The following is a 22683-nucleotide window of genomic DNA, read 5'->3' as shown; positions in this document are numbered from 1 at the left end:
TTTACTTTCTCTCTTTTTCTTTTCTTTTACAGTTTCTACCCAGTTTTGCTCCTCTTCCTTACCAGCCAGTATAAAGGTGCTCTCCTAAGGTGAATATTTCATTCCACCAGGTAAACATTAACCTGATACATGAGTGATCTCACCAGATTTACCGTTAATCACAAAGACGCTTGCAGCCACATATGAAAGAGCTGGGCTGCAGAGAGTGAAACCTATACAAATCTATTGTGGTCCATCTTCTTTTGCACTCCCTCCCGCCCTCTAAATCCATGACAGAGCAGCCATCAGCCATGTGCACAATGTCAGGGTTGAGTTGCAGTAGAAAAGAGAAGAGGGAAAAGAAAGGCTGTATTGGGGGGGCTGTTAACAACAACAACAAAAAAAAAGCTGGAGTCAGAGGAGGGGATGGTGGTGTGAGGGGGAGATTTATGGGGGACATTTATTCCTACACAGCACTGCCCCAGGGAGGTGAGGGAAGAAGGGTGGGGAGAAAGGCAAAACATTCCCTTTCCCCTTCTAGTTCTTTGCCTATACAGGAACCACACAGGGGGCAGGCAGAAAGCTTTGTCTCACTGCTAGCAGCCATGGAGGAGGTAAAGAAAGTCGCTTTTGCACCCAAATGTTGAATGTTATTGAGATAGAAAAGTTCTGGTGTCTCTCATTTTTTTATAATTTGACTTTAGAAGAACTCATTGTTGTCATTCCCATGCATTAAGAAAAGATATGCAAACAGAGTTATTTTGGCCCCAGTCAGCCAGGAGCAAGGCTGTCAGTTTTAACATAAAGAGTTTTACGAGCCAGGGCTGTGTAGAGTCATCTCCCCCTGGAGTGTTTTCACAGATGACAGGGTGAGATGACAGACTTTCTGGAAATCAGGTCTGCAGTTCAAAGGCCCTGTCACTGATTGATTAAGTGGATCAGATCGATTGTCTCCCTCTAAGGAATAACTACAGCAAGGAAGTAGGAGGGAAATGGCAGCAGTTTCTTTTTCTCTCTAGCAGCACAAAAACCTCTAGCTGGTGTGAAGTGACCTGAAGGTCCCATAATATGTAACACATTAAACAGAAACAGAGCCAGAGTTTGTTTAAGTACAGTAAATGCATAGGGTGCTGTGATACTGGAGCTTGAAGTTTCACATCAGATAGTTGTACCGATTTGAACTGTATAAGGTTGGTAGGGCTCAAAATTCAACAACAAACCACTGAAACTGATGGAAACATATTTTTGGCTGGACCTTGGCCTCAAGAAGCCGCACATGCTGCATTTGTTTACTTTAATGCCCTCAGATGTGTCGCGCATGCTCGGTATTGTACGACTTGGCTATCCTTCCAGGTTTAGAAGGAGGCACCTGTTTCCTGCCAACATGAAAATAAGAAAAAAAAAAATCAGGCTGCTGTCTCAGGGGATAATGTGAGATGTTTTCCTGTTTTAAAGATGCAGACAATAAACCTTCATAACTGGCATAACTTGGGCACAGTGCCTCATGCTAGGTAAATACATTTACTGACTTCTGTGACCTATCCCACTAGCCTTATAGTGACAAAATTCATCTGAGTTACAGTGTAAAGTAAAGTTAGAGTTAGTATTCAGTAATTTTACATCATGCACAAGGAAAAACATCCAAAATATTTCTCACTTTTGACACATTTAGGTCACATTGAGAAGTTGTGAACTATATCTCTGTTTGAAGATGTGTCAAAAAGCTTCCTTTTCTTGTTAAAAAAAAAAAAAGTTGGGACCAGGTCACTAAATGAAATTCAGTATTAGGGTTTAGGCTGGATTTTGCATAAGAATGCTCATAAAACCGGATATGCAGGATTCACTCAAAGGCAGTAACATTGAAATTTACAGTTAGAAAACCTAGGCTGTGAATTAAGAATGTATTTAAATAATCATTTTTTGATTTATCATTTGGCCTATAAAATATAATGAAAAATGTCTTCTAAAAGATGCTGTGTACAAATGTCGTCTTGGTCCAGCCAGAAAACAGAAAAGCTCCAAATTTATTCCAGATATATTTAATTTATCATCACATTTGACGAGGACAAGCAGCAAACCTCTGAGAAGATAGAAGCAGCAGATGTTTGGAATGATGATTCATTACTTGAAATTGTTGCAGTTTATTTTAATTTGGTTAACTACTCAATCTATTGACTTCCATAGTGACAAGAGAAGAAACTAAATCTCATCTCAACAGGCAAGATTTTCCACAGGCTGTTGACAGAGTTCTGTCTCTGGAGACTTGATTTCTGAGAATCTGTGCTCCTCTAGGTCAAGGCTATCCTCCTTTGGCTCATAGGCCCTATCAGTCTCCGTCGGAGCTGCAGCCAGTCACTCCTCAGCCTCATCTGGGCAGTTTGACTTCTGCCTCCTGTGCTGTCTGACCCCACCTCAGAAGGGAGGATGGGTATGAGGTTTGAGGTCACTGATAACGATTAAGTGGGATGACAGGATGTTAAATTTTTATCCATCTGAACTGGATATCAAGCATGTCATGGAAGAAACAATAAATTGGTTGCAGTGACTGTTATGGCAACAGTTTCCCCTCACAGCCAACAGGGGGCAGAGGTCTGCCCTTTCTGTGTCCTATTGCAGCATTTCCTATTTACTCCCCCCTCTTTGTAAAGTATTTAAATGTTAGCCTAAAGCATGAATATAAGTTATCAGAATGGCTACACCTTGAGTGGGAATTTCTAAGATTAGACAAGCAGGTCAGCACAGTCAAACGCAGGTCTTTACTTGTGTGCCTTTGAAGCAAATTAGGACTCAACACAAGCCAGTGTATTGTGTAATCAGCCTTTCCTCTGACACACTAATTTACTGGCCTTATATGAAGCAAAAAGACTTATCAGCTACAAAGCACAAATGCTCATACTAGTAGAGGAGTAATCTCAAGCTGTGCTTCATCATATCCCCAGGGAGACCACAGGCTCATTAAATAAAGTCTTAAAGGAGGAATAAATAGTATTTTTACTGCTGCTTGGTACATAATATGTAGTTGTCGGTTTGTTGATGAATACCAGTGACATTCCTGTTGGCTACATACAAGCATTTATGATGTCTTTTAAAGTTAATTTTCAAGCTGAAGTATCTATTTTGGAAGTCTCCCCACACAGTTGCGTTTTCGGTTCCTTAACAGTGAAGGGTATTATGAGCAACTGTAAAGAGAACTTCAGGGTTTTGCTAGAAATTTTTTTTTAATCTTGTATGTTGTGGTGAAAATGTGTCTGACTGATCAGATCCTTTACTTAAGCACAAGTGGCATGACTATAATGTAAAAATATATAGTTATAAGTAAATGTTCCTCACATTCTAATTGTAAAGTATATCCATTTGTTAGAATACAACAAAATGTCTCTCGTGAGGGTTACACTATCATTTTGTCTCCATTTAATCATGATTGACATGGAGCAGATTTTAAATAAGTACTGGTAGTTTAACCTTAAACAGTGTGCTGTATTTTATGTTTAAGTTGAAATGAAGTTGATGTTTATATGTAACATTCTGATATTCAAAGCCTCTAAAAGCTGTAATTTACATTGATCAGCCATAACATTATGACCACCTGCCTAATGCTCTGCACAGTGTGGCTGTTGGTTGGCTCTCATGTCACTCTTGAGGCTCTGAGGCTTGTATAATCAACGTTATTCACTTCATTTGTCAGTGGGCATAATGTTTTGGCTGATCAGTGTAAAAAGTGCAGTGAAATGTAGTGAAGTTGAAATAGCATAACATGGAAATACTCATATAATGTACAAGTACATAAAAACTGGACTTACAGCACTTGCATAAATGAACTGAGTTACATTTCACAACTGCACACATGATATTTTTCAGAAAACTGTTAGTGGTGTTTTAACTTCTATTAAAAACCATAGATTTCTTAATATGCTCTTAACTTCCCATTTTTCCCCCGAGCATTTGAGCCCGTCTTTCGACACACTTCCAGGACAGCTAATCAGTGCACTGATTGTTGAGCAATCAGCGATCAGGGACAGCCGAGTTCAAGCTAAACAGGGTTTGATTTCTTGGATATGTTGTCTAGCGTCAGTCCACGTTCACTGTGACACAGCCTGGGTTTTGTTTCTGCGTACATTCTTTCTCACCACCCAATTTGTGTGATCCGGTTTGTGTCTGTATAAGCTTTGACAGCCAGGATACCATGATTGCATCCTTTCATGTCACATGGTATGTTTTCTCAATTCATATGGGAGGACTATGGTCATCTAGTAGGGTGAAACTAGCCTCAGAAGAAGAGAGTTCAGGGAGAGAGAAAGAGGCAGGGAGGGAGGAAAATAAGAACTAGCAGCAATTAATTGTCCTTAAGAGTAGCCACAGCATTGTTAGTGGTGAGCCGCCAGCTGCTCTTGCTGATGTTGTTCCCATGAATCGCTCCAGCATGCCCTTACATTTGCTTCCATTGCCCTTCATTTCACACTGGGTGGGATCCATCACCAGTGCCAGCCTTGGCTCATTCGGATGGCTCTGACTCATCACTGCATTACAATCGTGAGCAGAAGTCAAAACAAACACCATGTCGGAAATCAAAGTCTTTGGCCTCATCAGTGCCAGTTCGCAGCAAAGTAGAAGAAGAATAATGATGTTTTGGTTAAATGTGAGGGCGCAAAAATAGCAACAAAACAAGAGAGTGAGGGGTCAGCATTTAACAGAGATTTACTGTCCAAGCCTCTGCTGACACGCTGGCCTCCAGAGGGGGGCTGTATTTAGAACGAAAGGCTAGCTTCCTCTTCTGACTTCCTGACCTGCGTTTCCTGAGGAACAATCTTTCTGTCTGTCCAGGGGGCTCATGGGAAGGAGGAGTTTGGTTTCCACTTGCACATTAGGGGTCACAAAGAAAAGAAGCAAGGGTCAAAGCAATCAAGCTACAGAAATGAGACCACAGCATTATGATACAGTGCAGGGACAGCAAAAGATATGAACATGCAGATGCACTTAGTGAAGAAGGAGTTGGGAATGCAGAGAGGAATCTGGTGCTTGTTGTGTCCAGTTCCCCCTGGACTCAGCATGCCGCCGCCAGGGACTGGACAGACCTGACCTCGGTCCAGGTGTCATGACCATGCGGTGGACACTGAAACAAGATATTTCTCAACTCCTCTCTCAACACAGGAAAAAAAAAATCAATGGGCTTTGTACAATGTAGGAACAGTGGAAAGCATTCTCTCACCAAAAAATCCTGCCCCTGTCCCATCTGTCTTCATTCTCCAGCACTCCCAGACCCCACAACCGGCCCTGTGTGGTCAGCTCCTGGACTAGAATTACATAGTCCATGTGTCCCGCTCTGGACAATACACAAAGCCAACCGCTTGTGTGACCCTGCCCACTTTTCTCACACTTCATCCCCACAGATTTACTGATTTGGACCTGATTTCTCTCTATTGATTGATATTTCTATACATGCTGTTGTTGCATGGGTGCTTTTTGTGTTTGACAACAGCTTGTTGTGTCATAAACAAGACTTTGGAAATTAGTTTCTGATGTTGTTTGAATTGATGGGAGTGTGATTTTGATGAAATAATGTGGAGCTGTGACAACATGATCAGTCGTTTGTGAGCCATCCTCACTCGACCCAGGGCGTATGATGATGTCAAATTCCTTCTTGTTACAGGCGTGCAGTGATTTATTGTAAAAACAGTATTTTATTGTTACTGCAGCTCTAATTGGGACCTTTTTCAGTGCCCCCGTTTAATGTTAGAATGCTACAAATTATGATCATCTGCAGACTTCTTGATGAGCACAGCACTATAATACTTGTCTGTTGGGTCCCATGGTTTGAGATTTTTTTTTTCTACTACTGTACGTGCTAAATTTCTGATTAGCACTTTTTGTGGGAGCCCTAACAGTTCAACATGCAGCAATTTAAGAAAACACAAACGGAAATACTCATGCAAATTGAACACCCAATGCTTAGCATTTAGAAAATATGCAGTATTTCTGTATTTGTTTGTTGTATATGGCTACAGATCAGTTTCTTGTATCATATTTTGTAAGTTAATCAATAAATGTACTGTCATGTGGGGAAAATGTTTTCTTTATTTGCTTGTATGTTGTTTGTATGCTTTATTAAGTGTGTGTGTTGACCTCTCTGGCCCACCGTAGCTTATGAAGAGACAGAGTAGCCTACTGTAACAAAAGTTGTAGGTGGGTTTAGTGGTGAATTCTGCACTCAAATATACTAAGAGCTACAGGTGTTAAGCTTCAGCAGAAGTTACTTTTCTGTTAAATGGCACCTTTGCTCATCCTCCGGAGATGAAGTCCTTGTAACTTCTGCTATTTTCTTCTCTGTGACCGGCCCTGACTTCCAGAGAGTCACTTGAGCTGGTAAAATACAGTAGATCTGTCCTCCCTGTAATGGAAAATGATGAGGAAATGATCACAACTCACGCTACATGGATAAAGATCAAGGAGCCAATAGTGGAATAATTTTCTCTGCGGAATATAGACAAAGGCTCAAGCAGCGTTTTATGTTCTCAGAGGGGCCAGAATACATCTTACCTCTTTGATTGTAATTATGCAAAAGTGTTCCCAATCACTCAGAGAAAACAACTTTGAGGGATTTTGTGTGATTGCCCACAGACCAAACACAGAACAGCTCAACATAGAGTTTGATGTCCAAGATGAGTCTAAGCTGGTTCTATTTTCTGCTTCTTTTTTTTTTTGCAAAGAAAACAACCCTCTGAGTCTTTGTGGCTGGTTCACTCCAACTGCCCCCAACTCTTCCCTACTCCGCCTCTCTTTGTCCTTTCCCTCTTTCAGGCTGTCTTCTTCTCTGGCAGTGAAAGAAAGTGCAGCTCTGTGGAATCCTTTTGGCTGAATGAGAAGAATCAGCCCATTTGGTTGACTTTCCTGGCCAAAGCTATAATTTTCTGCTGCCAGAGCTTCACATCCAGTCCAGAGCAATTCATGGGCTCCAGCCACTTGTGTCTAACAGGACAACAGAGATTGTCCTAGAGCCATTTACCACACAGGGGTCCAGTTCCCTGTCTGCCAAAATGCGGAGGCATCTATGCGTCCATACCTGGGAGCATGACTAAACACTATCATTATAACAAGTCAATTAGTTCATTTTTTAACCTTAAAATTTGCCAGGTTCACATGTTTCCCATAAAAAGCTGCTTGTTTCAAGAGTTATGAAAACCAAATGTCATTTTCTTCATGCTACTGCATAACTGTGTCTCATTTTGACACATTTCTACTAGGATTCATTTACCAAAGTAAATCAAATTGAGAACAAGTGGAATTACTTCACCCCATTGACAGGATTTCTCTTGATTTAGCAACAGTGCATTCTGAAGACTGAATATGAGACAAAATTACTTGTCAAGGCAGATGTTCATTGTAGTTGACCAGCAACGTGTGTCAGAGAGTTTGCCTGTTTGTGACACAGGGTTTTAACAAGCAAGAAACAGCAATGAATTATGCATCGAGTCTGGGTTTTGATTCTGTGAGTGGTTTAATGTCATTAGCACGCCCTCAGAAATGTACACAGCCCTGCTTGTGTGTGTTTCCAGTAAACGCTGTTGGTGTCACAATCAGGCCCAAATGTCAGCCCAAGCAACTCCGTCAGCCCTGGGGAGTACTCACATTATTGCTGTGTTGTGTGACAGCTGAATATGGAAACACTTTTTTGCGCTTGTTAATTCTCGTCTACCCCCTTTTCTTGCCTATAGGTTCTACGTAGACTAGCAAAATTGAAAGAGTTTCCCAGAAGTGAAAGTTTATTGTCCCCCTCTGCCCACCCCTCTCATAAATAATGGCACATTTACCAAAAATCCCAAGCCAACAGCCCCCACCTTCATACCGTTACCAGTACCACTATATGCCAAAACCACTGCCAGAGTACACCCAGACAATCCCCTTTTCTACTCATTGAAACATTCCAACTGTCTGTTAACAGTGTTTACCCCACTAAAACCTTCCAACTCAACACTCAGGAGGGCAGAACTGTCCAAATGCTGTTGGTGAAACTACAGGCATCACCAGCACCATTAAAGTCCAGTCTTCAGTTCTAACTTTCATCATTATAACCAAGGCTTATACACACATTAAATGCCATTTTGCTGTTTGACTAAAAACTGTGTTGCAGCATCTAAAGTAGGTGTGCTTGAGCTTAGCTTTTGATTCTTTTTATGAGCTAACTAGAAAAGAACATTTTGCACTTTACTCTGTGTTCATACTGGTTTACATTCAAGGATGCGGTCAGTTTCTTTGTCAGACATTCACTCAGATCTTCTGACAGTGCCAACACACAGTCAGCGCAGCCCAATAAAATCAAAGATATTATGAAGACGAGGATGAAATGACTTCCATATGAGCTCCGTTCCTTCCTATTAACATGTTTAATATGATGAACTCAATCATTTACCTTATTTTAATAAAACCTCTGGCTCACTTAGTCTGCACAGCTGTTTCACCTTGTGAGTTCAACCTGGCCTGCTTTGATCATCCACACTGGTTAAACTTATAAACGGCTGTGGCTTTAAATAGTCTATAAAGTCTATGATTGTAAAGACTAAATGGAACAGTTAGCAGGTGAGGAACAAAGATATGTGTGCAGATGTGGAGACAAGCTGTTGATGTGTGGGTGGGACCTTGATAGAGTACAGTACTGGAGCTTCCACTGTGGGCAACTTTCTCACTGCATGACTCACTGCTTGAGATGGATGCACAATCGAAATACCACAGAAAACAGCCACAGTGTCTACATAAACATGCTCGCAACTACAAACTCTCATATTGAATGATGACATCAGTGTTGACGTACAATTTGTACCTTTTGTGTTTACATTAGAATATGTAACATTAGTCTAATATCACACTTCCAGATGACATTCAAAAGCTTGACTTTTTATCATTGCATCCTCTGTCTTAATTTGAGTGAGGGCCTTAATCAGTTTGAGTCAGAGGCTGTTTTGTTTTGTTTGACAGTCCCCATACACCGGATATGAGTCTGTCAAGCATAGGAATCAGCAGCTTCCATCAGGTTGCTGTCGTGTGAGATTAAACCTGCCTTATGTTATTGTAAGAATTTTCAAAATAAATAAGGGTCAAAGACTTTGACATGATTAGAAGATGAAGAATTGTGACATAATAATGTTGAAACCCTTTTCTGAGAGAAAAGCACAGAGCGGGTGTTTGTAGAGCTCAATATACAGTCATGATTTATCTCCTCTGAGGTAATATCAAGTTCGGCGCCCTGAAAATGTCTTTGCTTCAACAAGATGCCTTGAGCCGGATAAGAGGTCCTAAAGCTCCCAAATCAGCAGCATGATGGATGAAAGGAGTTCCATCTTGTTTATGTGGCCTGACACAAGGCATCTGTTGGCCTCCGCAGCTCACACCTCATGCTGTAACAACCCTCTAAGCTCCCTATTAGACAGTGAAACACAGAGTATCGAGGTATTTCATATGTGAGAGATGCAGTGGAAAATTACTGCTACAGTAGCTCAAGGACATTAAGATCATTTGGTGCTGTTGCTAACATTTGCATTTTGTGGGGTTTTTTTTATTTATCTTTGAACAACACCTCCAGTCACTTAATACATGGGCTGATTTAACCTTTTATTAAATTAGGCAGTTTATTGAATGGTTTATAGGCTTTTTTAAAAACAATATCTGCACCTAGCCACTTTTTAACTTAATTCTAATTGCCTTAGCTACATCTGATCTAATTTGGCAAAATTTAAGAATTGCATTGAATAGTTTAGTCAGAATTTAACATAATGACTGATCTTGTATTTACAGCACATTAAACCTTTTGAGTGTCTCATATTGATTGCCATAAAATGCATGTCCTCCCTTTAGGATGAATCATAATAACTTCAGTGAGCCCCTTGTGTAGCGCCAACATTAGGTCAAAACTTTAATTTGTCCAAAACTTAAGTTGTGATCATAAATAATGACATTCCTATCAGCCTCAGCTGTACGTAGCCCTCCAATGTACTAAAGTGAGATGGTGAACGTAGTAAACATAACATCTCCTAAAATTCAGCAGTTTGTGTTGTCATTGTGAGGATGTTAGCATACAAATTTAGCTCAGTACAGCCTCACAAAGCTGCTAGAATGGCTGTAGGCTCATATTAGCACCCCCCTGCTTCTTAATGGACACCGAAACAGAGATGAACAAGTTATTTCAAGTGCAGGAGTTTTGCATTTTGAATGCAATGCCATGTTTTAGCAATCACCTTGCTAAAAGATGATATTTTCAGTGATGAAGTAGCTTGAACAAACTCAAAGCAATCTGACATGTAGCCACATCACCAACTGGTATAGCTATTGTGAATCTCCCCTGACTGTGCAGATAAAGTGTAGATCTTACAGTAACGTTTATGTTTATTGTACAGATTGATCCCCGGATCATTTCTGTGGTGAAGAAAATAAATTTCCAGCTAAAAAAAAAAACATTTTTAGTTTTATGGTGCCAAGATTTAGTTAGACATTCTGGGCAAGTTTTCCCTTTTCCAGTAAATCAAGCAGAAGTGGACGCAACTAAGGTGTAAGGTTTGGCAGACCAGCACAGATGTGGACAGATGTTCTAACGCTGCAGCTTTTTATGGTCTGAACCACCTCAAAGGAGCCAAATCATGTAACAAGTCCTGACCAGTATTCACTGTTTATGCTCATACCTCAGTGGTCTTATTCTTTTTCAGATTGGACAAATAAATATGTAAGGAAACAACTGGCAGAGTAATGTGCTCTTGGACATGTTGTAACCATTATATAGTCATGTAATATGCGTCATAGCACGAAGCAGTGATGGAGTGTGTTTGCTCTTGTGCGGGCTTGCTGTGTTTTCAAATTGTGCTCCACATGTGAAGAAACTGTGGATGCCGCTGCTTCAGTATCTCTTCAATCTGTCTGCGTTGTATGTCTAACTTAAACATAATCTCCCATTCAACTGTTTCTTCTTTTACCCTCCACCTCCTCTGTTCAGCTCCTTTTTAAAACATCTATTAGTGCAGGACACAAATTCCCTCAAACAACCAGCTTCTTGCATAAACTTTCCTTCCTTCTTTGCTAGTATACAGTCTTAAGACGGCAAAACAACAAGAAAGAAAGACAGCTGAAGAAAGACAGAGAAGCAGAGGGAGGGAGGCAGAGACAGGCCCAGCACCAGAAAGGAGAAAGTGCGGAGTCATGCTGTAGGAATGCTGTAGGGGGGGATTGCTGGCGTGACTGCCCCATTTTTCACTGCCATAATCAGAGCCAGCTGTCAGTGAGAGGGCCCAGGAGATGAAGGGGGGTGGCAGGGTAGTCGAGAGGGGGAGGATGAAGGATAGGGAGGGGAGGTAAAGAGTGGGGAGTGCTGGATTTTTTCTTTTTGAAAGAGACAAGGAAGAAAGTAGTTGGTCAAGATTTGGTTTTAATGAAGTTAATATATTTCCTCTCCATGTATCACCAGGCTTAAATGTTACGTAAAGAAAGCATCTGTAACGAATCACATGTAAAAATAAGTTAAAAAAGAAAAATGTAAAGCTGCCTTGCATAACACAGTAGAAGAGAGGCGTGGATCAGACTGTGGCCTTGACTCTGGCTAACTGCAGTCTAAGCCAGGTTAAAGCAAGCTGGAGTGGGGCCAGGGTGGAGCTTCCTGCTTCCCTGCTGCTCCTGGAATCTTTGCTTAAAGAATGACAAAGCAGAAGCTGTTTGACCTCCATACAGTGCCTGGATGAAGTGTATGACCCCTTGTGAACATACAGTATATATGGAACAGGGATGTAAAGAACAAAGACTAAAGCCCACTTTAAAAGTAATGAAATATTATAACTTGTCATTTTTAGAGCATTATCAAAGATCAGGAACAGCTGCATCTTTGACTCACAATGTAGTAACTGCTCTTTTCACATTTGTGGCTGTGGTAAAGCTGCCGCTACAGCCCCAGAGCTCTGAATGTAAACTTCTGGTGTGTTTTGTCTAGTCTGCATTCTTATGGTACATCTTCCTTCCTTCCTATGTTTTATCTTGTGACAAGCGCATTCATCCTCTGTCTCCAACTTCAAAATGATGTACTCATTGCACCCTAATTTGGTGACTCATGAGAAGGGCGATAAAGGGGAAAATCCTGATAACAGTTTGGCTCATAAAACACCCTCAGCTTGAAAAAATAATAAATCTGAGGTGAATTATTGCACAGCTGTTTCCTGAAGTAGGTTAAGGTTTTAGGTTCATATACTGTGGTGAGATATTTTTATGACCTATCTCTAAGCCTGCATTCCCTTACACGGTGCCACGTACTTTATATGACCCAGGGTAGTTTAATTGAAAACTGTTCTAGTGGGAACAGCTTGGTGTGTTGATATTTGTGTTATTAATGGATGGCCTCAAAGTTGGAGCACCGACATTTCATGTTAACCCTATTGACAGTATCCGTGACACTTTCAAGCAATAGTGTCCCTGCTGATGAACCTCGCAGATACTACACTGATCTCTTTCTTTAATAAGTAGGTCAAATAAATTACCTTCTCAGGTTGCGTAAACTTAGGTTGTATAAGCTCCGGTGTTCTTGGAGAACTGGTTTTATTTAGTGCAGAGGCCTTGTCACTTATTATCACAGCAGCCTGTTACTGAAGCACAGTAAAGGACTCACCCAAGCAGAAACCTTTAGAAACACACACCTTGATGTGTGTCTGATGAGCTATTTTAGGTCGAACAGAGCTCCCCTTTCTGCCCACTTCCTGTGCTTGGTCTTGATGTAATGCGGGGTTGTACAAACACATCAGGCTCAATAATCAACAGGGTCTTGGAGAAAAAAATTCTTTAAAACATTGACAAACTTTCATATGCCTGTGAAATGATGAGCAATAAAAAGCCCATGGTAATGAGGGGGTTGAAGTCATTTAAATGTTCAGGGTAAAGGTGATTTGTATCTCTTGTGGGCCACCATTGGTGAGTCTTTCAAGTGTGCCATTGACCAGAAAACTATAGCTATGTCCCAATTCCATACCAATTACTAATTGTATTTAGTATGTTCTCATTTAATAGTAGCCTATAAAATGTACAGTGCCCTTTAGTACTTTACACCTTTATAATAATAGGGGTGTCTTGATCTCAGTCCTATAATATTGAGTGTCTGCTGAAATCAAGGCCCATCTGACGCTTAAACTGGCCCAAGTAACATGGCTTCCAAATGCACAGTCACGTTAGTCCAATTTGGACAGCCCTAACTTAAAATGTCAAAGGAGAAACCATCGACTGTAGAAGTGAAGCCACCGTGATGCGATCACCTACTGGTGGCTGGTTGCAGTATAGGTCATAAATCCTGCCTCCTCCATGTTAGCGGATGGAATATGAGCCCCACTAAAAGCTCAAAGTGCAAATCAAATAGATTTGAAGAAGGGAAGATAATGAAAATCAGTATTTTCATCCAGAGAAAGCAGCTGGTCATCCAGCATGATAAATTTAATCAGCTTCTTTTTGTGGGTATCCAGGTGAACCTTCTCTTGTCATTGTCAACTACCCTCCAGTGTTTGGTGCTTTGGTGTTACCTTCACCTTTGTCTCCTCTGAGAAGTGTCTGCATTCTGCCAGACAGCTTCTTTTAAGGCACCTTATCATATTGGTCACGTTCATAGTGGCTTCCATATGTCCACCCCCTAAACGGCAAGTATTGCAGATGTTACACGCAGCAGAGGGGCGCCACCAAGGGCAGCTCTCGAAAAGGAGAGCAGCTTTGCAACACTGGACAAAACACAATACATCCGCATGAACACAGTGGAGTATCAGCTTTTGATCTTATTTATTTTATCTGATATAATCCGTTAAAATAGGTCTGGATGGGCCCTGTGCTTGTGCAGTCTAGTTTTTCTATGCTGGAATATAATGTGGTTTCAAGGTCGTGTATGGTAATTTGATTAAACACAAAGTCTTTTTCACAGAAGGCATTTTGACAGACACAGTAGGAACAGCACAGCTGGAAAGAATAAAATTAATAATGGCTGAGTTCCATTTAACTGCTTTGGATTTAGGATCCCTGCATTGTGCATGCTGCCTAACTGTCTCACTGTCATGCAACAATTGAAAAGAAAGGACCCACTGTTAATGTTATAAGTAACACCTGTGGTTTTCATATTATAACAAGCCAAAATAGCTTTTGTAAAAAAGGCCTAAGCAAGTTTTGAAAACAATTTTTGACACAAGGACCCTTTCCAAGCCAGGGCCTCCTGAACTGTAACCAGGTGACAAGGTAAATACAGGATCGCAAAAGACTTTTGTCTCCAAATTTGTTGCTCTCGATCCCATTCCCTTCCAATTAAGCTGCACAATATGTTTCCTGTTTTGGTGCAATTAACCTTTGTTCACTTTTGTTCAACTCTGACTATGCAAATGTGCATGGTTGCCCAATAGAAACACTGACGCATTGGAAATAGAGAAGTTATTATTCTAGAGGTATTCTTGTGGTATCACCCTTCAACTCCAAACTGCAGCATTCTTCTAAGACACTGTTGTTGCAATGTGTTTTTCACTTCAAGACATCATAGCTTTTTTCTGTGCTGAATGTGGGACAGTTCTGTTGAGTCCACTATATACTGGACTATACTGAATGCACTACATATTTGAAATCTTCATAGAGGTGGAGGTGGAGGTTGGACTGGGCAGTGTGGAAACAATACCAGCTCCATTTGAGAATTTTACAAGTTTCCACTTGAGTAAAATGATGTAAACATCCTTCAGCTGAACTACTTCAGTGCTTATTTGCCAATATGTGAAACATCATGTGATACTAATGAACTTTTCTGTGTACAAAATATATACAGTACTTTGTGCTTAGCTTCCTCTCAGCCGACCTGTTTTTCTTCCCAGGAGTTGTTGATCACTCCTGGGCAGGGAGTGAGCAGCCTGTAGCTTCTCTGACTTCCAGCAAAGTCCAAAGTGGAGCAGGTTCAAATTCCTTTTTGACTCTGACTTTGTCTTCATGTGGACCAGCTGGTCCATTATCAAAGCTAGAGGGGCTTGTTTACCCTCGCTAACCCTGATTCTGGGATCAGGGAGCATCATTACTCTATTACACACAGAACAAAAGGTTAGACCTTGTCTGGGTTGAATGGTGTGTAAAACCCTCTCAGGTGGTGAATGGTTGTTTTGAATTAAAAGTTATTTTTTGACTTGTAATGAAACACACACTCACAAAATGGATGTTTTTAGTGAAAGTGAAGCTGCAGTTTCCAACCTGTGACAAGTCCCTCTAACTTTTTTACTGCTTCACATGCTTCCTTACTTTTTTCTTTCTCTTTCAATCTTTTTTATTGTCTTGTGAAACACAAAGACAAGGACTCAACCAGCACTCAACTTCTTGTTTTTCTCCAGTTTCGTCCTCAGGGCGTTGAGATTAAATCTGGGCCGAGAGTGTCCCGTCTTGTTAATTGATTGTGCTGAAGGTGATTTTCCTCAGCCAGCACTGCAGAGCTTCACGGGTACTTTCCAGAGCACTTTCTCTTTTTTTGGTAATCTGTTGCCTTGTTTACCGAGGTGCTAAACGCTAGCAACACCACAAGCTGTGACTCATACCGTGAACCCAGGAGCTGCTGGTTCAGGGTTCAGTTTACAAACAACTGTTGCTCAATGTGTCCTCTCTGGCCATAATCACGCTTGTCGTTATGATGTTCTTTTCAAGACCTGATGCTAAAGATCACTTTTTATGTCCGCTGTGTGCTTCGCTGAGTCTGATAGTACTCTTTTGAAATTGTGTCAGAGCTTGATCGTAATAAAAGTCTTAATGAGTTTCATTATAAAATGGTACCATCAAAATGAATAATAACAAAGCCCATTGCCAGGTTAATATTAGAGTTATGTGTCACTCTGTGCTGTTAAACTTGTTTTAAACATATTAATTAATATGATAAAATTCATGCAGTGAAATATTTCCAAAATGGGTTAATTCTACAATACAACAGAGGTAAATGCAGGTAATTTCTTTTAAATCTGTAATTATCCGGTTGTGTTTAATAGTGTAGGTTTTGATTGCCTTCACCTAAACTGACTGATATTCTCACACAGTTCAGTGGTCAAGAATCAAGACCCAGAACCAAGAAATGGATGGATTAGAGGTTGTTTTCAGACTTCAGTCAGCGGACATGGCACATGCAGTGCTGCCTATCAGCTTTGTGCCACAGCCGCACAGTCTGCTGCAGGAACTTAGGTCACTTCCTTTCTTATCTTATTGATGTGGAAAGAGGAAGCCCCCTTACTTTCCCCTGACCTGCTTATCATAGAACTATGAAAAGTGTGCAAATGCTTTTTTGGAACTTAAACAATCTGGGGTTTTCACTTTTTCACACTGACACATTAAAATGAACCTTATTTCCTGACTCGTAACGGTCACATATGTGTAGAGCTATGTTTCTGAGTGTGCTGTGGTGTTGCTGCACCTGTGTGCCGATCTATGAAACAGGATGTTGGGGGTTGTTCCATGTGTCTCCTTTGCAGCCATCTGTCCCACCCACCAGGCTCTGTGCCTTTTACTGTATGAGTAAAAGTTGTGCTGCAGACTGTATGGAACATGCAGAGGAGGTGAGGAGTGCTCCACTCTTTGATGCCTCAGTGCACATATGAAGGTACGGAGTGTCTTGCTACTCAGATGTTTAACCCATGCGTGCCCACACATGAATGAGTTAGTAGCACTGAGCAAGCAAGAACAACAACAACAGCTTCCTCAGTTTGGAAAATCCCCCGTTGTTGATTATCACCCACTTAAGCACTGTCCTGTGCTTCATTATCATTTCCACTTCCATGTAGCATCATTTGGACAAGGGATATTCTTATTTAGGCCAAAATATTTGTTTGTTGTAAATTCTAATGACAATGGCAAGTGTGAGTGTTCCAAAGAGAGCTAGATCTCTCTGTGTATAGGTTAAAACAGGTACAGCCCAACTGTGCAGTTCCCTTCCTCTCTATGAAGCTTTATACAGCATTCAGCTCACTGTTGTGTTTACAGTTTTGGTTCACTCTCACCATTCTCATAGTGGTGTTTTTGTCTGCAGTGCAGAAGCTCTGCCCAGCATCAAACAGCAGACAGACAGAGGCTAGCTGGTGATTATAGTGGAGCATTTAGCAACTAAAGAGTCAAATATTTTTCCCAGGAGTTAGTGGAGAGCAAGCTAGAGCTAAAAGGGGAATGAATATTGGAGTTACATTTGCTAAGCGGCAAGAAAATGAATTCAAATAAATACTAATATTGTTTCTTTACTGCTAGATGTGTAAACAAGCTACTTTTTGCCATATCAGCTTAATAAGGGTAGGTTTTACTGCATGCCCTCATCATCCACTTTTGCAGGTTTAAACTGGGCTAAATTTCAACAAGACACCTACCTTTGACCTGCGGATTGCCAGATTTTAAACTGAGAGGTTAATAATCTGCTATTCTCTCAGACATTCTGTATGTTATCAACAGGGACATGATCATCATTCCATACCATTTGTATTTCAGCAGTCACTTGGTCCCTGTGTTTGTTTATGGAGTTGATTATGTGACGGCCAGGGCAGGGCCAGGCCAAGTAGGTTTAAACATTACCATACTACTTCCTCTGGGAACCTGGTAATGGCACAAACAGTCCCACAAAACAACAGCTGGATTGCAACATAACACACAACACAGCTACAGGGAACAATTTGAAGAATTAGAGACAGTGAGTGTGCTTCATATAAAATCATAAGTCATCATAATGTTGCAGAGAATCTGTCATTCTGTTTTAGTGTTTCATTATATTTATTTATATTCATGTTACTAAGAATGTACAGTCACACATTGTGGAGGGAGTGGAGGGGATTGTGCAACATGGTCTGAAAAAGTATTGGTCTTACTATGGGTGCTGTGAAAATAATGCACCCAAATTATAACAACAAGCCCAGATAATTTCCTGAAGCAGTGCTTGAACTATTTCAGCTTGTCCCTGTTTATTTTGGGGTGGAGGGGGCCAGGAGGACGGGGACTGTGGACACATAATCCTCCCAGAAAAGTGATTTATTTATGAATTCCAATGCAGAACCTCCCCTCCTGAGAGCTGGCCAGCCTGCCAGAAGTCATTGGCTGATGTTTACAGAACTGGATTGGCTAATTCCCATGATGCAGTGTGCCTGCAGTGCTATCTTATTTATACAAGGCCTGATATGGGAGAACAGAGGGGTTTATTTTGGGATATTCCCCATAGATGGATTCGATTTCTCCAACTGGAGCAGTTTCCTCCATACGTGCAGCACTTCAGGTTTTAGTGGTGGGCTGCACGCCTGTGAACACAGCTCGCCAGTCACTCAAGTTTAAAAGGGCTGAATTGGCTCAGCAAAGGAAACCTTGTCTTAACAACTTGACAATAGAGTGAGTTCATGGACTACACAGGAAGTCAATATAATATCTCATAAAATGTGCATTGTTTCTCTAGTCAAAACATTTTTTGAGAATGAAAAAAATCTTACGTAAAAGTAAATTTATCAGTACATTTAACAAAGAATCAAGTCAGTGATTTTTGTCAACGACTTACATCACCTACAAATAGGATTATTATATTGTTTAGACATCAGTTTTTCAAACTGGGGGTAATTAACCTGCCATTTTCTAACCTTCAAGCTGTTTTTTTTTTCTTCTGGTGTGAGTGGATTTAATTATGGGATTGTGATGATTAAAAAAACAACTGTATGGTCTTCTTACCTCACCGAATAAATTAACCACAGAATCCTTGACTCTGAGCAAAACATGTTAACTCATGTGTGCCTTTTGAAGAGCATCACCTTCAGGCACAGATATTCAAACCTTGTGTATGTTGGGATGTTTTCTCATGCACTCAGAGAGTACTATATGAGTCATTTTGGAAGGGATGATGCTGAACTAGAAGCATGGCTTTCACAGTCTGTAAATGTTTTAATTATGAAGCACAAACACATGGATACACAAGGTCATAACACAGCATATTTGTGATGTTAAAGCAACATCTGCCTTTTATAAGGCCTCACGTCATTATCTGCAAGTCAGACTTGTGCTTACTCATATACTCCACTATCAATGCTGGAAAAACACCTTCCAGATTTTACTTCTTTTTCTGTCTTTGTCTTGCCCTCTTTTCTTTCCCAGCCCCCTGCTTTTATTACCCTCAGTTATTTAATGATTATATAAAAGAATGAGGGCATTGTGGGAAGGAGTGTAGGAACCCTGCCAGAGATGAGACCTGCCCAGATGTTTTTCTGACTTCTGAGGTGTGTTGGTTGTCTTTATGATTCTGAATGTTTAAAGTCAAACAAGGCTGCTGATGAGCACAAACATCCCAGTGTCATTATCTGCTGAGTCACTGACTATACTTCTCATTCTGGGATATCCTTGAATGTTAGGTCTGTGACACACCAAGCCAAGTCAGCCACGGTCGGTCCATTGGTGAGCATCTGTCACCCTCGTCTTTGTGGAGTGTCCCTCTCCGTTGGCACTAGTAAAAAATACTCTGTTACAAGTAAAAGTCCTGCATTCAGAATGTTACTTAAGTAAAAGTACAAAAGTGTTAGCATAAAATATACTTAAAGCCCGAAAAGTAAAAGCACTCTTTATGTAAAATGGCACAGTTTACACTGATGTACATCATCTTATTTGATTGTAATTATTAAAGTATTATCACGTCTAATCTTGCAACTGGTAATACAGATAGCACCACCTGCTGGTAGGGAGAGTTATTTCTCTCATGTAGGCGTAAAACGTACTATGCATGCTGTTGGCTATAGTTTGCGTGGTGTGTTCAAGTTCCACTTTTTCATCCCAGCCGGCTCAGACTGAGGTGACACAACAGTTGGCCTACGTTGCTGCTATTTCTTTCATGTCGGCTTGGTGCGTCTCTCCCCTCAAATTTTCTTATATCCCCTCTTTTCCCCAACCTCTGATATCCTTTCACCCTTTGCCTCAAAAATTTTGGCCATAGGTTATGAATAGACTATAGCAAAAATAGACACGTTTCCTCTGGACTCCTCAAGCAGTCGCCTTTGTGATAGCTGGTGATGTCATGAAGGTGAACTCGGTGACTGTTTATTTTAATGTTCCTGAACGAGTGTGCTGCTCTCAATACAGACTGGCGATTAAGCAGTTTAAAGTTCTGGGACAGAATCTCTGAAATAACATGGCAAGCTTCTTCATGCACTAACTTTTGATGCCATAGTTGTTGGGTATTTTTCCACTTGCAGTGAAATATCTAGTTTCTGGTGCACATGCAACCCCACACGTGCACCTACAGTGTAGCATGACATTATGAGAAGACTTATGTCCTTGTGTGCAAACCAAAATAGTCACTTAGGAAATCACTTTGTTTTCCCCCTGAAAAACATCTGTAATGGACAACAGACTTTCTCATCAGCTCGAAGAGAGGAAGCCAATTGGAATTAAACCATGACTAGACTCCCACCAAGCTGTGACCACTGTCCCAGGGGCATGAATGTAGAAAACTCAAACATTGTGATCATATTCTTGTAATCATTTGTTAGCCGTGTGCTGTGCTGTGGGATTATGTGTGTCTTGAGGTCTCAGGAATTAAACATCTTCCTGAACAACCATGGATGGAAACAACACGTGTTTTCCTGTAATGCCTTTTGGCTTCAGTAACAGATGCAGCTACAGATTTGCTAAGAAAATATGGAATTAGTTTGTAAAAGTCAAGCAATCTTTGACATTCAGTCAGCTAGAGAAACAAATCAGAGAAAACCTAAACAGTTCATTAACATGTCAGACATTTCCAATACTGGTTAATGCATCACATACTGTATAGATCTGTACTAAATGTAATTTGTACAGTCAGAGGCCCAGTTAGTGACTACAAGGCAGAAACAGGGCTAATTTTCTTTGTATTGCCATTTTAAGAAATACAGGTTTTTTTTGTTTGTTTTTAGAGACCTAGGTGGGAAAATTGTTACAAACCTCATATCTTAAATCTAAGGTGATCAGCCAGATAGCTTAGCTTAGCATTAAGACTGGAAATACATAGCCTTGCTCTGTCGAGTGATTATAAAAATTGGCCTAGTTTCATATTTCTCTCATGTTTTTACTGTAAAAATGAAGCTGGAATCAGGAGACATTTGGCTTAGCATAGAAAAAATACTGGAAAAGGGGAGGAGGAGCTAGCCTGTTAAAGTGTCTAACGCTCACTAATTAATTTTGTCTTGGCACATAATCCCCTAGCAATTATGATTTTTAGAGTTCATACAACATGTCAGTTAATGAGCTTTACAGGTGTTGGTGGGCTGATTTTTATTTTTTTACACACTATGTACAGACTTGGGCTAGCAGTTTCATGATGCTAAACTAAGTGCCCCCTGCTCCATTTTCATATTTAGTGGAATGAGAGTGGCATCAGTCTCATCTACTGTACTTCTCGGCATGAGAGCAAAAACTGCTTATTTCCCCAAATCTCAAACTATGGCTTTAATAGACTGAATTACCACTTTTCATTGTGAACCACATTGTTTGCCTCTTTGTTATGATACAAACTGTATGATTTTAGAGGCCATAAACATGCACTTATATTTGTTATAAAGACTGAGGCAAAATCAAAGCAGTATAGGTGGATTTAGAAAGTCTCTACAGGTTTAAGGTATGGTTAGTCTGTTTAAACACATATTGTATCACACACCTAATGTATCTTTAAAGGCAGACATCTAATTATCTTGAATGATTCAGTAGAACCACCAATTCTCAAACTTTTCTTGGTACAGTAGGTCAAATTTCAAAACTTCTAGTTCAACTTCAGGGACATTTTGAGATTTGTGAGTGTTATAACAAAATCTTATGTTGGATAAAGTAAGCCATTGTCTTCTTCTATGTTTGACCAATATAAATTGAATCCAGCTGTTCAAATGTTTGAGGTGCAGGTAAAGCAGCAAAAACAGACTTTCCACATGTGCAGACTGAGTCCAGAGAAGAGCAGATCAAAGAGGAGCTAGAGGAAGAATTTAAATCTTATTTTTCCACACCTCTTCTTCCACACGTTGAGAAAAAACAATCAAGTGGTTTTTGATTCCAAACCTAAAGATGTCAGATAAACTCAGAACATCAGGTTCCACCCACATCCTTCTTCCAGCCATCTAGAACTGAGTATTGAGAAAGTTTCAAAAACCACTTCCCAAAATTCTTTGTTCAGAAATGGTAATAATTCAAGAAACGCTTGACTTTCACAAATATTGCACTGAAGTGTCACGTGTCGAATGACTCAGATCAGAAGGTCTTCGTCCTACACGTCTGCAGAGGTTGTTTTTCTGCTGAGGTAATTCAATAAAAACAGTTAAAGTTTTTTGTTTCCATATGACTCAAACTCATAAGTTGAGTAAACTGTAGGTTTTTATGAATTACCAATTAATCCCATTTGGACAGAATCCTGTTTTTTTTCTTTTAGCTTTTCTTTAGGCCACTTTCGGGAAATGCTGATGATGATTCATGACCTTTAAACACTGCTCTCTCTCATTCTCTCTCTCTCTCTCTCTCCTGCTCCCAGCATTAAAATGTATGACACAAATATATGACACATTCTTGTACTTCTCCTCCGTGGTTTCTGGTCTTACTTTGGTTGCAAAAAGTAGAATTATGAAGAGAAGCAGGCCCCATGATCATCTCCATCAAGCCCCTCTCTTCTCTTGCTCACTAACCCCAAACTCCTGTCAATGGTTTCCAGCTGGCTGTGGTGTGGCAGCTCTGCAGGGAGAGGAGGAGCACTCAGTT

The 22683-nt window shown here is 40.5% G+C and overlaps 1 protein-coding gene across 1 annotated transcript in view; it reads left to right on the top strand.

Annotated features, from left to right (window-relative positions):
- The window catches only part of plekhh1 (pleckstrin homology domain containing, family H (with MyTH4 domain) member 1), a 181879-nt gene that overhangs the window by 81840 nt on the left and 77356 nt on the right, over positions 1 to 22683 (top strand). The window lies entirely within an intron of this gene.

The sequence above is a fragment of the Monopterus albus genome, unplaced genomic scaffold, assembly GCF_001952655.1.
Source record: "Monopterus albus unplaced genomic scaffold, M_albus_1.0 scaffold90.1, whole genome shotgun sequence".
NCBI lineage: Eukaryota > Metazoa > Chordata > Actinopteri > Synbranchiformes > Synbranchidae > Monopterus > Monopterus albus.
Note: the sequence above shows the minus strand (reverse complement) of the source record. Positions and strands in the feature narration are given on the sequence as shown.